This window comes from Dromiciops gliroides, chromosome 2 (genome assembly GCF_019393635.1).
Source record: "Dromiciops gliroides isolate mDroGli1 chromosome 2, mDroGli1.pri, whole genome shotgun sequence".
NCBI lineage: Eukaryota > Metazoa > Chordata > Mammalia > Microbiotheria > Microbiotheriidae > Dromiciops > Dromiciops gliroides.
The window spans coordinates 647,084,322-647,100,072 of record NC_057862.1 but is presented as its reverse complement, the minus strand read 5'-3'; the positions used below and the strand labels follow the sequence as shown (position 1 = coordinate 647,100,072).

Sequence of the window (15,751 nt, the reverse complement as noted above, 5' to 3'; positions counted from 1 at the left end):
GTTGTTACCATCTTCCTTATACAGTTGTAGCCTCATCCCTGTTTCTATCTTTGTTGCTCAATTGATCAATCAGTAAACATTGATTAAACTCCTACTATGTGCCAGGCACTATGCTAAGCACTAGGGATACAAAAAGAAGCAAAAAGTAGTCCTGTCCTCAAGGAACTTACAATCTGATGGGGGAGACAATATGCAAATAAATATATACAAAGCAAGCTATATTTAGGCTAAATAGGAAATAATTAACAGAGGGGAGGCATTGGAATTAAGAGGGGTTGGGAGGAAGGCTTCCTGGGGAAGGTGAAATAGTAAACCTGCTGGAGTTAAAGAAAACCCTTGGGAGGAGGCAAAGTGCACTGTTAGACTTGGAATCAAGAAGACATGAATTCGAATCCAGCCTCTGATACTTATTAGCTGACAAAAGTTAAGTGACTTGCTCAGGGTCACGCGTCTCAGGTTGAATCTGAATTCAGCTCTTTCTGTCTCCAGGCCTTGGTGACATCAGCTAGGCAATTATCTCAGGGATGTCAGCGTTGATAGAAGTAGAAGAGAAAGAGGTCTCTTCTTCCTCTTCAAACCCTTTGAGGTTTGGTCCTGGCCATTTGTGTTTCTGGGTCTTAGAGTCAGTCAGTTAACAAATATTTATTAAGCACCTACCATGTGCCAGTCACTGTGCTTGGTGCTGGGGGGTGGGGAATGTAAAGAAAGGTAAAAACATAGTTCCTTCCCTCCAGGAGCTTAAAATCTAATAAGCCTTCTTTTAGGTTTTTCCCCCCATTGGAACTGGCCATTATTAAGAGTTATTAAGACAGTTATTCAAAGGCTAAGGAATAACATGTTAGAGCTGGAAGGAACCTTAGAGCTCCATGTCAGCCTTGGATCTTGTTTTACAAAGCAGGAAAATCAGACCTAAAGAAATATGAGTTTTCAGACATGTTGAATTCCAAGAGAAGTGACTTGCTCAAAGTCACAAAGCCAGTCATCTGATTCTGAAAGGCAGATTGAAGCAATTAGTCAAACGATGCTTGGAGGTTAATCTGTTTCAGGTCTCCATAAATTCCCTAGCAAGCAAGAAGGAGAGCTCATCAGTCTGGTGGTGCTGGAGTCAGAAAGATCCAAGTTCGAATTCAGATATTTACTAGCTATGTGACCTTGGACCAATCTCTTAATCTCTCCGCCTCAGTTTCTTCCTCTGTAAAATCTGTAATATTAGCATCTACTTCCCAGGGCTGTTGTGGGGATCAGATGAGATATTTATGAAATGTTTACGACCCTTAAATTATATTTAAGTGCTAGCTATTTCACATGGGAAATGAATTGAATTCATAAGATCTAGGTTTGAATGCTTGCTCTGCATAAATTATCTGTGTGAATTTATGCAAGTCATTTCCCGTCCTGAAGTTTGGTGTTTCTGTAAGATTAAACTGAGAAGGTTGGATTTGAGGATAGGTGACAGGCAGAAGTGTCAAACTCTGACTGAAGGTTGCCGGAGAACCGGATTAAAATGTAATTGGGAAGTGTTTAAGGAAATAAAATTTAAAAATACAATACAACATAGGTAATGCTAACTTGTGGTTTTCTAAGTCAAGACGAGGCCCCAGGGATCTGTTTCTATTTGAGTTTGACATCACTGCTCTAAAGTCCCTTCCAGTTCTAAAAAGTCCTTGATTCTATAATTAATAGATAACATAGTGGAGAGAGTGTGGTAGCAGACCTGAGTCCATATTCTAGTTGAAATACCTCCTACCACACAATGTGATCCAGAGCAAACTGCTTTGAGTCTTTTCACATCAGTTTCCTTATCTATAAATTGTGGATATTAAACTCTAGACTATCTCATAGGGTTGAAGTAGGGAAAGCTTGATATTTGCATGATATGAATGGGAGTCTTTGTTGTTACTATAAGCCCCAGTCCAGTGCCCTTTACACCATCCCAGGCTTCCCCTTGGTTGATGGGTAAGAAAAAAGTAATAGAACATTGAGTCCCTGCCTTGGGGAAGCTTGAAAAGTTGGAAGATCAAAGGCATGAGTGATTTCCAGGTCATGGAGTTGAAATGAGGAGAGTTTTGTGGTCCTATAGTTACAGGATTTGTAGTTGGAAGGGACTGTAGAGCTGTCTATACCAGACCCCTCACTTTTTGCCACTCAATGTACCCATTTCCTACTGATGCTGATGTCCCTAGGAAGTGGTTTTGGGCCCTCCCAAAGGGATGATGACTTTGCCTGCGGGTACACTCCTAGTCGAGAGGACTCTATGGTCTTTCTCATGTTCTGGTTTGTGTACCCACGTGGAATCTCATTCCTGTGGTCATTCTTCAGGGTAGCTCTAGCCTATAAATGACTCAGGGGCTGAGTGATGACACAGGGTGAAGGGGATGCTGGAGGCAGGGTGAATCAATTCCACTCCCTCTGTTTTCTTTTCTTTCTTTCTTTTTTTTTTGGGGGGGTGGTGGTGAGGCAATTGGGGTTAAGTGACTTGCCCAAGGCCACACAGCTAGTAAGTGTCAAGTGTCTGAGGCTGGATTTGAACTCAGGTCCTCCTGAATCCAGGGCCAGTGCTCTATCCACTGTGCAACCTAGCTGCCCAACCCCCTCTGTTTTCCATGTTGTTCCCATCACCCTTCCTCCCCTCTCTAGCACTCCAAGTCAGAGGTGACCTCAAGCCAAAAACCAAATAAAAACCCACTCCAAAGGCATCAAAACATGCTGCGGGGGGAGGGGGGGGAACCACCAAGTGAATCTGTACTGAGATTTGCCTTTGCAGAGATAGTTATTCCATGCCCCAATCAGGTTAGCGTGTGGTGACAGTGGGGGCTTTTACTCCTGTCCCCATGGAAAATTCCCATTCCAGGATGCCTCACACCTGGCTTTCCATTGCCCACTTGGCTCCACCAGGTTGAGGAACTGGCCCATCCGATCTAGTGTCTTCCACCCAGCATCCTGGCCCAGACATCCTGCTTCTAGCAGTGGCCCGGGCCTCATATTTCAAAGGACGGCCAAAAAAACAAGCAAAGTACACAAGTGGCTAATTGTGTGAGGCTTCCCACTAGGGGAAAATTCTTTCCTGACCCCTGCAGAAGTTGGGCTTTTTTTCCCCCACCCCGCTGCCCCAGGCTGGACGACCCTTATCTTGGCTGGCATGGTCACTAATAACATTAGTGATGCCCAAGATAGGTTTCTGCAGCTCTCCTGGTGAAAGCAAAGGATGGTGACCTCAGGAGGGACCCAAGAGCTGAGAAGGCAAGCTCACAGGGAACCCGATAGCCTGTTTTCATGTAAATGACCTTCTAATGAGGCAGTGGAAAGGGGAAAGCAAGGCAGGAAAGCGGAGATAAGCCGAAGGGTTGGGCTCCGCTGGACTCTCAGATGTCTCTCAGACACTGCTAAGAGGCAGTGAAGGGGGCCAGTGTTCTCCCCTCGTACGAGAAGGGCCGTGGAAGATAGGGTCCTCCAAGAAAAAGGCAGACTACAGGGAGTGCACTTAAAAAGGGGGGGAGGGGGAAAGGATCTTGGAAAAAGAAATCTTGTTTGTTGGTTTTAAACAAGCTCTGCCCAGAGGGCTTTTTCAGTGAAACAAACTGGCCCATTATGACTGGGGCGTGTGTACAGAAAGTGAATTTAGCCAGCTGCTTCAGAACTGTGATTCAGGATAACATTTGGGCAGGTTAAACAGAAGACTCAGAATCGAAGCCTTTGGCTGGGCTGGGAAAAAAAAAATCACTTCCCTCCACGAGTTGGCCCCTTCTCAAAGCCTGGACTGTTTGAATGGTTGGGCCTCGTGTTGATGAGCAGAGGCTAAGTGTAAAGCATTCTCTCGGGGAGGCAGCTGGCAGCTCCAATTAGCTCAGGCCAGAGAGACAGCCCCGGAAGCAAAGGAGGGTGGTTGAGGAAGGGAGGCTATGGTGTGTTGGGAGGCCAAAGGGAGGATGAAACTCCACCCTCCCTAACCTTCCTCCTTTCTCTCTTCCTGGGTCCCCAGCTAACAACTCTTTAAGGGGCATCACTGGGCAGAAGGCTGGTGAGCCTTGCCAACTGCCACAGACAACCCTTGAATTCCAGCTGGCTGACTCAACCTACCTTCAGAGATTGGGTGGTTCCTCAGCTGGGTCTCAGTTTCACTTCCTGCAAAATGTTAATTTCTTGGCTGCAAAGAAAATGGAAAATATGTCAAGAATCTCTGTGGGGCTTGCTTTATGAGTGGGTGCATATCACAGACAGCAAACGTGGAGGGGATGGGAGGACAGGGTGGGAGGGCATGGGAGGAGAGGGGGGCCAGTCGATTGCCCATACAGCACTGGAAGGCTCGGTGATCCTAGCCCTGCCCCTCACCCCCATTTTACAATCTTCATTCTGTATGGTCTGGGGGAGTTGTCACTCTCACTCTGACTCACCTGATGAAAATAGAGATAGCCCAGGCCATTCTGATCCAACTGGAGAGGGATGAAAGGCCCCTAGAAATAACCTGATCCAAGCCCTTCATCTTAGAGATGAGGAAACTGTGCTTCAGGGAGGGGCAGTGACTTGCCCCTATGCAGGTAAGTTCTAGAGACCGAATTTGAACCCAATTCTCTTGTCCACACAAGGTTCTTGCCATTATATCATGCTTCCACCAGCACATTTTTCTTCATCATTTAGCAGGTGATCTCATTGGCCCTTGTGGCCGGACAGAGGGAGTGTTGACTGTGGCTTCCAGTCCCCTGGCCCCAGCCTCTATCCTTACTGAAATCACCTAATTTCTGACTTTGGGGATCTCTTGGGTACTCAGGTTATGAACACTGAGGAGGTTCTGCAGCCGAGTGACCTGAAATCACTACAAAACAGAATTCATGGAGTCCTTCCCCTGAATTTATTCTTCCTTGCTATAGAACCTCAAATTTGGAGAGTCTTCCCTCCTCCCAGCATCCTCCCAGGGAAGGATGTATCCCTGGCATATTTAGCTTGGAATTTAAGGCTTTCTGTCATCTGGCCTCAGGCTTCTTCTTCAATCTTATCTCTCCCTATTATCCAGCTAAAAGATCCCCCTCCAATGTCTCCCAGCTTCTCTTTTTTCCTTGGTCATCCTCCTCCTCCTCACCTGTTTGTTTTTTTTAAGTCCCCTGCCACACCCTCCTGTCTTTTGATGTTCTAGCCTTTTGGGAGGGAGAGACATCAGGTGGTGTGTAAGGATTGGGGAGGAGGGGAGGGGGGTGCAGTTTGGAGAGAGGAGGAAAGGGTCTGGACCACAATGTTCTCATATTCTTGCTTCTCTGCTGGGCTCCCTAAAAGAGAACTTGGAAAAGCTTCCCATTACCCCACACTTGTATAGGTTTCAGCAGGCCTTGCTTTTCCACTTTGAAGTTCTTGGAGATCAGTTACACCTAATCTACAGGTAACTTTGGGGAGCCCCCAAGGGAGAAAGGGCCTCTCATATTCTCTCTCTTGCCTTTTCTTTAAGGAAACAGTAACTGGCCCCCTTCACAAAACCAGCCTTATTTCTAGGCTAGCGTAAAAATGTGATCAAGAGCTATGATGTCTTTGGGTTCTGGGGAAAGTGGGGTCCCTGATGAGGGGCTTAGAGTACCCTTCCTCATGCAGTGGTATATATTTATCCCCATCTCCCATAGATCACATTTCTTTATATACTTGTTAGCTCCTCCAGTGGGATGGGAGGCATGGCATGGCAGACACAAGGATGGACCTAGAGTCAGGAAGAACTGGGTTCCAATTCTGCTATCTGAGCCTCAGTTTCATCATCTGCAACATGAAAATAATAACTATACTCCCTACTTTAAGGGGTAGTTGGGAGGTTCAATGAGATAATCTATGTAAAGCCTTTGCAAACTCTAAAGCTATCAATCAGTAAGCATTTCTTCAATGCTTATTCTGTGCCAGGCACTGTGCTAAGTCCTGAGGATACAAAAATAGGCAAAAGACAGTCCCTGCTCTCAAGGAGCTAACATTCTAACGGGACCAAGGGGGAGATAACATATATGGAAGGTTTCAGCTGCAAGTCTGATGGAAAGATTCCATGGTCCTTAGTGGGCAGCAGCAAAACAGATATCAATACCGCTTCCTTTCCATGGATAAAAAACAGTATCTGTTTCTGATGTTGAGCCATTTGGCAAAGTGAGAACTTTCTTTTGGAGATCTTCAGGGCTCTCCTAGTGGCTTTTGGGAAGAGGGGGGTTGCAGCATCTGTAGTGGCAGCTAACAGGTACCTTCTCTATAAGAGTTGCTCTTCTTGGTGATGGCTGTGGGGAGTGGGCCAGTAGCACAGGTCTGTGGGGCACTGCAATTCCCAGGGTTCTTGAACTCTGCATCCTGAGCTGTCTCCACTGGGGGCCAAAGGTAGTGGTGGTCAAGGTGGCAGCAATGTTTTGACTTGCTTTCCACAATCTACCACCTGTTCGTCCCTCAGGATGCCTTGTTGCTTCAAGTAGGCTGGATTTTTGCCCACTGTGATGATGCTTTTTTTTTGGAAATATTTAATGTTCTATAAAATAGTATCCAGGTGAATCAAGTAACCTTTTTGGGGGGGGGGCAATGAGGGTTAAGTGACTTGCTCAGGATCACACAGCGAGTAAGTGTCAAATGTCTGAGATTGGATTTGAACTCAGGTCCTCCTGAATCCAGGGCCAGTGCTTTATCCACTGTGCCACCTAGCTGCCCCCTCAAGTAGCCTTTTTATATTAGAATAAAAGTATTGAGGAATAAACTCATTTTCTGCAGGCTCTGTAAAAGCATCTTTGGGACAACTAGTAGTGGATAAAAAATATGGGGATGACCTGTTCCTATGTGGTTTTGATTTCTTCAATTAGATCTTATAGTTTGAAAGATTTCCATTCCATTTATCTTGGAGATTATGAGAATTTGATGTATCCACATCTATTTAAAATGATCCTTTTAAATTATTTGTTGTTGTTTAGTCACTTTCAATGGGTCTGACTCTTTGTGACCTCATTTGGGGTTTTCTTTTTTTCAATTTCTTTTTATCTATCTATCTATCTATCTATCTATCTATCTATCTATCTATCTATCTATCTATCTTTTACATTTGGGGTTTTATTGGCAAAGATGCTGAAGTGGTTTGCCATTTTCTTCTCCAGCTCATTTTGTAGATGAGGAAACTAAGGCAAACAAAATCAAGTGACTTGCCCAGGATCACATAGCTAGTAAGTGTCTGAAGCCAGATTTGAACACAGGAAGATGAGTCTTCCTGACTCCAGGCCTTGCACTCTATCCACTGTGCCACCTAGCTGCCTTTTAAATTATTACTACTATCATTATTTCATTATTTCTACCTTTTTTTTTTTTTTTTGGTGAGGCAAATGGGGTTAAGTAATATTTCTATCTTTTTTGATGGATAGTGGTCTTGGGTCAAATTGATATCCTGGTATTATTCTTTTATATTTAGTGTTCTGTGAACTAGTGCACTGGTAGATAAAATAATTGCCTTTTTTCAGCTGAATAAAAGTATTGATTAGTAAAGATGAGCAAGCTCATCTTCTGTAGGCTCACTGAAAGAATCTGTGAGATAGTTCTCTTAGTAAGATATACATTCCATCTGGTTTCCACACAATTTTGATCTCCACTAGGTGGCCATATTTCTTTTTTTTTAATTATAAATATTTTATTATTTTCCAGTTACATGTAGAGATAGTTTTCAACATTTTTTTTTTTTGTGGGGTAATGAGGGTTAAGTGACTTGCCCAGGGTCACACAGCCAGTAAGTGTCAAGTATGTGAGGCCAGATTTGAACTCAGGTCCTCCTGAATCCAGGGCCAGTGCTTTATCCACTGTGCCACCTAGCTGCCCCCAACATATGTTTTTTATAACATTTCTAGTTTTGAATTTTTCTCCCTCCCTCTCCTCTCTCCCCCTTCCCCAAGATAGCAAGTAATCTGATATAGGTTGTATATGTACAATAACATTAAACATATTTCTGCATTAGTCATGATATAAGAGAAAAATCATAGCAAAAAGGAAAAACCTCAAAAAAGAAAAACATCAGCACCAAAAACAAAAGAAATAGTATGGTTCAATCTGCATCCATATTCCACAGTTGGATTTTTTTTTCTGGATTTGGAGAGCATTTTCCATCATGAGTCCTTTGGAACCATCTTGTACCGTTGTATTGCTGAGAAAAATCAAGTCTATCACAGTTGATCAACACATAATGTTGATGATACTGTGTACAGTGTTCTCCTGGTTCTGCCCATCTCACTCATCATCAGTTCATGCAACTTCCTCCAGGTTTCTCTGAAATCTGCCTGTTCATTGTTTCTTACAGCACAATAGAATTCCATTACATTCATATACCACAACTTGTTCAGCCATTCCCCAATTGATGGGCAGCCCCTCAATCTCCAATTCCTTGCCTAGGTGGCCATATTTCAAAAGTTCTTTTGTTCTACAGAGCTTGAACGTTATGAGTATTTGTTTTGGTGACGTTTATTTTTAAAGTTGTTTCAAGTTTTTATGGGGCAGTGTTGGTCCTGGACAACATAGGATACAGATCTAGACCTGGAAGGGATGTTGCATGCCATCTAGTTCAACCCCCTCATTTTACAGATAAGAAACCAAGGTCCAAGTGACTTACCCAAGGTCACATCAGTAGTAATCCTCAGAAGTAGAATTTGAACTCAAGTCTTTGGATTGCAGAGCTTTTCCACTTTTCACTATTTTCCTTTCCATTATTTTAATAATCCAGTTCCAATGCAGTTTATCTTTTAAGTTCCCTAGGATATCTTTTTTTTCCCAGGCAATGAGGGTTAAGTGACTTGCTCAGGGTCATACAGCTATTAAGCGTCAAGTATCTGAAGTCAGATTTGAACTCAGGTCCTCCTGAATCCAGGGCTGGTGCTTTATCCACTGTGCCACCTAGCTGCCCCCTCCCTAGGATATCTTGTTTGTACTTCATTCTCAAAGAAGACCATGACATCGGGTGATGTCATGACTTCAGTGTATTGGATTTAAGCGAGGGAGGGCTGTACAAGGTCACCAAGCTCACTATCTCCTCCACAGCCATCTGGGTCCAGTGGTAAGATATTTATCAGGACTACTGGAGATGGCTCCAGATGTTTAGGGCAACTGGGGTTAAGTGACTTGTCCAGGGTCACACAGCTAGTAAGAATCTGAGGTGAGATTTGAACTCAGGTCCTTCTGACTCCAGGGTCAGTGCTTTATTTGCTGTACCCCCTAGCTGCCCATAGGATATCTTGTAACCTTTTCTTGGAGCATGGGAATTTGCCATGTTAGTCCACAAAAAATAGCAATTTTCAGATAGGCCCTTGATGGGTGACAGCTGCATGATAATTCCAGCCACCAGAGGTCATGCTTGGTTTTGCTAGGTATTTGGCAGGTGCCTAATTTTTTTTTTCAGGGCAATGAGGGTCAAGTGACTTGCCCAGGGTCACACAGATATCCACTGTGCCACTTAGCTGCCCCCTAGGTACCTAATTTTTATAGCCTGCAGTGATGTGTTACATTTTTCCTATGATTTCCTAACTTACATTGATTACTAAGTACAGATTCATCTGGTGGTAATTACTTAATCCTGAATTGCTATCATACCCATTTCTACAAACAAATTTGCAATACCAGGTATTTGTTTGACACTTTTGTTGTCAACACATTTAGTTGACCTCATGCAGCTGTTACCCACCAAGGGCTTTTGGATTCCAATCCTGGATCTTAGTTATTTCCATCTGGAAGTAAAACACTTGGTTATATTCAACAAGTCCAGTGGCACATATCTGACATCATCTTTTTCTATTGCTTGGTAAAGTGATGTCTGCTTGTCCCAAAATAATTTATACAGGTTTCTGAATAGTTTATCATGTGTGCTAAGGATGTCTTTCAATTCTTTTCCTTCTTTTGCTGAGGGCACATCCACCTTTCTATAATAGCTGCCAAAACATGATGTGCTCTGTGACTTGTCAATATTGTCTGGGTTTTTGTTAGGATACTTTCCAAATCTTCTATGGTCTGTTTTACAGCCCTAGGGTTGTATATTAAGACTAGTATTGTGTTAGTGTTAATTGCTTCATATATATGTTCTTCCCATTCAGGTTTGATTTCAGGATGCCAATAACTCTCTTAACATAGTCAGCTACAGTCTTCCCCCTGATATCTTTATGTATGAAGTGTATTTTCTGGAGAAGACCAAAGTATTTATAGATAACTTTTCATCCATGGGTTCAATATGACCTCTGGATTCTAGTCAGTCTATAAGCATTTATTAAGCATTTACTATATGGCAGGCACTGTTCTTAGCACTGAGGACACAAAAAAGGACAAAACCCAGTCTTTAATGTCAAGGATCTCATATTCTAGTGAAGGAGACAATATACAAACAACTATATACACATAAGAATATATATGTCTATAAATAAAATAAATATAAATATATATGATGTGTATGTGTTTTTGTATACATATACACACATATATACATATACATATACATATATATGCATGTATGTATTCATGTATCGTAAGGAGAGGGAAGGGAGACTGAGAAAGCCCTCTTACATATAGTAGATTTTAAGCTGAATCTTAACAAAAGACAGAGAATCTGGGAGGTGGAAGTGAGGAGGAAGAACATTCTAGGCACGAGGGCCAGCCAGTGAAAAGATACAGTCAGGAGATAGAGTATTGTCAGGGAGGAACAGCAAGAAAGTCAGTCTCTCTGAACCACAGAGTACATGGAAAGGCATAAGAAGCCTAAGAAGACTGGAAAGGTAGGAAGTACTAGGTTATAAAGGGATTTATATTGCTAAAAGTAGAATTTTCCATTTGATCCTGAATGTAATAGGGAGCCATTGTTGTTTATTGAGTAGGGGTTGACATGGTAAGACTTGCCTTTTTGGAAGATCAGTATGACATCTGAGTGAAGGATGGATTGGTTAATAATAATCATTATTGTTGTCTCCTTGAGAGCAGAGTCTCTGGGTTTTTTTCCCCATCTTTTAATTCCTATGGCTGAACACAGAATTACTATTTCAAAGGTTTGCAAGTCCCTCATTATAGGCAGTCTATCCATGTATGCGGATGACTTACCAGAGGAGTGTTCACAAATTGTTGTGTTGGCCAATCCTCTGGTGATAAATCTCTCTGCACTGTCCTCAGATGACACCCACATGGTCTGGGCCCAACCTGGATCATTTCCATCATGGTGGCATGAGCCAGTTTGAACTCCGTTGACACAGTCTTTGAGAACCTGAGCCACAAGGAGGCGCTAGAGCACTTTAGATAATGACCTTGCTCATAGGTTCTAAATGTTTGTTGAATTGTTAATGTTAACACATCCGGTCCTTCCTTTCCATTCCCATTGCTGACAACCTTACAACTACATGATTGTAGAAGCCTTCTAACTGATTTCCCTGCCCCGAACAACCCCCTTCTCTAATCCGTTCTCATCACTTTTGCTAGTCTTTCAAAGACACCATTTGCATCATCTCATTTCCTCAGCTCAAAAGCCTTGGATGACTCCGCATTACCTGTAAAAAAAAATTCCACACTCCCTAGCCTGGCAGTCGAGAGGCTACACATCTGGCCTCAACATACCTTGGGCTGCCTTACATCCCTTTGTGTACCCCAGGTCCCAGCCAAAGCAGAATGTGCATTGTGCCTTGGACACATCCAATAGCTTCCCTCCTCCAAATATCTTCTTGACACTTGTTAAACCTGAGATACCTTTGCTTCACCTCCCTCCACTCATCTCTGCCTTTTGAAATCCTTCCCCAAAGGGCACCGCTGCACTTGGAGTTGGAAAATCTGGGGTCAATTCTAGCTCTGCTCCATATTATAATAATTGTGTCACCTTAGATCAGCTAGGTGGCCCTGTGGATAGAGCACTGGTCCTGGAGTCAAGAGGACCTAAGTTCAAATCCATCCTCAGATACTTACTAGCTAGCTGGATAACGCTGTTTGCCTCAGTTTCCTTGTCTATAAAATGAGCAGGAGAAGGAAATGGCAGATCACTCCAGTATCTTTGCCAGGAAAACCCCAAATGGTGTCATCAAGAATCTGACATGACTAAAATGACTTAACAACACGGATCATTTAACCTCTTGGGCTTCAGATTCATCATTAGCCAACTGAGGAGGTTGAATTAGGTGACACTCAAAATCCTGTACTCCTCTGACCCATCTCAATTGTCACCAACCTCTTGATCCTCCCATTCAGAAATCTTTTCCTCCTTGAAACTTCCCCAAGGATCTAGTTCAGTCTTCTCTCAAGCATTCTTTGTAGAGGCAGGCAGGTAGCATATACAATAGTGGGCTGCACTTGGAATGAGGAAGACCAGAGTTCAAATCCTTCCCCAGATACTTCCTTAGTTGTGTATCCCACAGCAAGTCATTTAACCACTGTTTCTTCATCTGTAAAATGGGGAATAACAGTAGCACCTTTTTCATATGGTCGTGGTGTCGCATCCAATGCAACAATATGTGTGAATCATTTTGCAAACCTGTATGTGCCACTGCTGCTGTTGTTGTTATTGTTTTAATAATTAATGTATCCAGGTATGAACTGGTAAAAGGGAGGACAGAAACCCAGGAAGGATCTATTTTAAATCTACTTCCTGTACATTCCCAATGCCTGTGATTTGATTCCTGTAAATGTTTTTTTCCCCCGCAGAACTCTTCCCTTTATCTTTAAAGCCTAAATCATGTGCCACCTCCTCCAAGAAGTTTCTTTGTTCTCCCCTACACCTCACGTAGCACTTTGTTTTACCCCTCTCATCATGAAATGTTGTACAGCATCCTTATCTCTATTCATATCTTATTCCCCATCCTATCCTGCCCCCAACTAGATTGGAAGCTCTGTGAAGGCAGGGGCCTTTCTTTATCCAAATATCATGGCTCCTTCATCACTCAGTACAATGCTCTGCATACAGTAGGCAGATAATATCTGTTGGATCTGTTGAATGAAGGCAATGGGAGAGAATAAAAAAAATGCTGAGCTTGGAGTTTCAGTACCTGTGTTCACATCTCTGCTCTGATATTTACTGCCTGTGTTACCTTGAGCAAGTTTCTTCCTTTCTCTGGGTCTGTTTCCTTATCTGTAACATGAGATGGTAGGACTAAAGATGGTATGTCTATGATCCCATGAAGTGGTTCCCTGGTTGAGAACCAGTGGGACTGAGCATCTACACAAAGAGTCAGCCCTGAGACACACCCTTTCCTGCCACCTCCGATCTGTTCCCTCCCTCCCAGGTCTCAGAGTATCCTCTGTCTCCCCTGTACCAGGGCTCCACACTGACACTAGAGGCTCAGAGATTTGCAGCACTGCTCTCCAGTGGGGAGGGGAATGCCTTAAAACTTAACACACTTTCTTATCTGTCTGGGATGTATGAGTGGTCCTGCAAGAAGGATGGATGAGATGACCTCTCCAAGTCCCCTCCAGCCCTGCAATTCTGCAATCTGCCAGGCTCTTCTTAAGGGGAGACGAGTATAAGGCGATAGAGATTTCCATACGGAAAGGACTGTATCATTCAGGAAGAGATTGAAATCTGGCAGGCAAGCAGTGCCTTGCTATAGTTGAATTGTTGGACATTTCAAGGAAAAAAAAGCCCACACTACCAAGGCATGTCTAAAATGGCTGAGTTGGAAAACGATGGCTTGGGGAGCTGGTTTTCTCACCCACCCAGGGGCCAAGTAGCTTGAAGAAATCACCTACTAGTCACACTCGTGCTGGCTTGCTTGGTTAGTCATTACGACCATGGTCAGCAGAGAGTCCCTGAGTTTGCTTCCCCTCCCCACCATAACCAGGCTGCTTTGTTGCACACCTCCCAAATCCTCTATTCAAATTCTCCAGAAATGGGGGTCCTACAGGCATCATTGTTAGGAAATTCTTCCCTCCTGGCCAGCCCGAGCCCAAGAGGCTACACACAACACAAGTCTGCTTTGAGTGTCTTGTACTTCTTAAGTCAGCTAGGATGCAGAGTCCCAGCATCCTTACAGAGGAAGCCTATAGTGAGCATATAAGGAACATGAGGCTGATCACAGCATCTAAATGGGAAATAAGAGGGCTGACATGAGGTGATATGATTTTGAAGGGCATAGAGGAAAGGGCACTAGGGCCAACTTGCCATGTGCCTCCAATGGCTTATTCAATAGGATTCCACAGTATTCTATAATGTTAGAGCTGAAAGTGGTCATATAGTTTCATCCTTTCTTTTTACAAGGGAGGAAACTGAGGCCCAGGGAGGATGAGGGACTTGTCTAAAGTCATACAGTGAGATGATGCTGATACCAAGACTAGGCTAGTACAGGTCTCTGTACTCTCAGCCCAATGCTCTTTTCATTATACCAAGCAGCCTATACTTGTGGGATGTCCCAAAGGCTCCCCAACTCAGAAATATCTTTCTATCCTAGTCTACCATCTTTACCATTCGGGTTAATCTTTATGAACTTTCTGGAGGCAGGATGCTTTACTTGGGTCAAGGCATCTTTTCTGTGGGAGTGTTGATACCTTAATTATCCAACACATTAGTGTGACAGCCTGAGGATTTGGGGATTTGGGGGATTTGCGCCTTCCCCCTTCCCACCCTGTAATTACCTTTGTACACTTTGTATCTCCTGAAAGAATAGAAACACCTTGAGGGGGTTTATATTATTCCTTGAGATGGTTTCATTTTTGTTTTTGTGCCCACAGTAAATTGAGTGAGGCATGTGACTCTTTTTTTTTTCTATTTTTTTGTTTGTTTTTTGGTGAGGCAATTGGGGTTAAGTGACTTGTCCAGGGTCACACAGCTAGTAAGTGTCAAGTGTCTGAGGATGTATTTGAACTCAGGTCCTCCTGAATCCAGGGCTGGTGCTCTATCCACTGCACCACCTAGCTGCCCCATGAGGCATGTGACTCTTGATTGAATTTGGATGGGATTGCGGAGGGGAAGGTCCTGGAATTAAGATAAGGGAGAGGGAAGGAAGGTGCTAGCAACAGCTAGGTTGGATGGTCCTGGGTAGAATGCCTCAACCCTGGGTTGAGGGAACTGAGTGTCAGGGTCCTATGACCTCTGACTGCGAGGGTACTGTGACCTTTTGTTGCAAGGGTCCCATAATCTCTGACTGCTATCTCCCTTAACTTCTGTCTTCAAAGGTTCAGTGGCTTCTAAAAGATGCAGGATTCCTTGACCTCTGACTGTTAGGATTTTATGTTTTCTGACAAGTTCCAGGACTATAGGCCCAGGCACACCCAGAAGACAGGGGAGTACCTTCAGAAAATTTTTTTGGAAGGTAGTTTTCCATTGATACTATGTACAGATTTCATCAAAGCCACTTCTCCCCTTAGGGACATTACTGTGGGTTCTTGGGTATAGGGACAGACACACTCATACAGGAGATATAGACATATCTCCATAGATACATATAATATAAATCAAAGTTATTGGAGGGGTACCAAGAAAAGGGGAGAATAGGAAAGACACTTGAGCTAAGCCTTAAAGGGAGTGAGAGTTGCTGGGAGTTGGGAGTGAGGAGAGAGCATGCCAGTGAAGGAGGGCAGGCTGAAAGAGGAGGGCAGGCTGGTGATGGGCCGCCATGTCCAGACAGCAGAGAGCAGGGGGGTTTGGCTGGAGCTGAGAGTGCATGAGGGGGAGGGCCATGGCATCAGCCTGGTCAGATAGGCTGGAGTCAAATTGTGGAGGGGGTCGAATGCCAAACAGAGGAGTTCAGGTCTCCCCATTGAGTTGGCACTAAGCACCTGATGACTGGGGCTCTGACTGCAACCTCTGCCCAGAGCTGGCCCTGCAAGGTAAGGGGAGAAG

General features: G+C 43.8%; 1 protein-coding gene across 3 annotated transcripts in view; it reads right to left on the bottom strand.

Annotated features, from left to right (window-relative positions):
* The window catches only part of ZNF469 (zinc finger protein 469), a 141,378-nt gene that overhangs the window by 30,071 nt on the left and 95,556 nt on the right, over positions 1 to 15,751 (bottom strand). For all 3 annotated transcript variants that reach the window (XM_043985445.1, XM_043985446.1, XM_043985447.1), the window contains exon 2: positions 4,078 to 4,144. The gene's annotated coding sequence lies outside the window, so the exon portion shown is untranslated. The remainder of the gene's footprint in view (positions 1 to 4,077; positions 4,145 to 15,751) is intronic.